This window comes from Arachis duranensis, chromosome 3 (assembly GCF_000817695.3).
Source record: "Arachis duranensis cultivar V14167 chromosome 3, aradu.V14167.gnm2.J7QH, whole genome shotgun sequence".
Taxonomy (NCBI): domain Eukaryota; kingdom Viridiplantae; phylum Streptophyta; class Magnoliopsida; order Fabales; family Fabaceae; genus Arachis; species Arachis duranensis.
In genome coordinates this window covers 74,544,031-74,544,916 of record NC_029774.3, presented here as the reverse complement: position 1 = coordinate 74,544,916, position 886 = coordinate 74,544,031, and the positions used below count along the sequence as shown (strand labels likewise).

At 40.9% G+C, this 886-nt stretch overlaps 1 non-coding gene across 1 annotated transcript; it reads left to right on the top strand.

Annotated features, from left to right (window-relative positions):
* The first annotated feature begins 493 nt into the window (after positions 1–493).
* On the top strand, positions 494–595 carry LOC127746251 (small nucleolar RNA R71). Its single transcript, XR_008007871.1, has one exon. It is a non-coding gene; the product is annotated as a small nucleolar RNA R71 (small nucleolar RNA).
* Positions 596–886: the final 291 nt, after the last annotated feature.

Sequence of the window (886 nt, the reverse complement as noted above, 5' to 3'; positions counted from 1 at the left end):
AGATTGTGTGGTCTGGTGGTCTTGGCCTTGGTTTTGTTGGTTCCCCCATCCAAAATTTGGATGGTTTCTCCAACCAGAGTTATAAGTTTTAGAATACGGATCATTACTTGCCTAGATGAATGTCCAAAGTAATTAGCTTCCTCCCAGTTAGCTCATTCTTCTGTCTCCAACTCTTCTTGAGGTGATGGTTGAGTGTGGATAGATGCAGCCTCGTTCTTCTCTATTTGCTTGGTCAATTTAACCAGTTGCTTGGTGATCATCTTGTTCTGGGCCAGAATTGCATCCATTAGGTTTAATCCCAAGACTCCCCTGTTATTGCTCCTATCTGAGGCATAAAAATACTCATTGTCAGCCACTGTCACTATAACATCAATGGCTTCTTCAATGGTCTTCTTTTTATTGAGGGAACCTTCAGATGAGTGGTCTACAGCTTTCTTTGATTCATGATTCAGCCCTTCATAGAAGATATGAATTTGCACCTACTCATTAAATATATCAAGGGGCATTTCCTTGTCAAATCATTGAATCTCTCCCAGGCTTCATAAATAGTCTCACCATCTTGCTGTCTGAATGTCTGCACTTCAGTTCTTAGCCTATTAACTTTTTGTGGAGGGTAGAACCTTGTCAAGAATCTATTCACCACATCCTCCCAGGTTGTCAAGCTTTCGTTGGGAAATGATTCCAACCATTTGGATGCTTTGTCCCTCAAAGAAAATGGAAATAGTAACAATCTATAGGTGTCAAGATGAACACCATTGGACTTAACCATGTCACATATCCTTTGGAATTTAGTGAGATGCTCATTTGGGTCCTCCTAGGCACTTCCTCCAAAAGAACAGTTGTTTTGGACGAGAGTTATGAGCTGGGGCTTCAATTCGAAGTTATT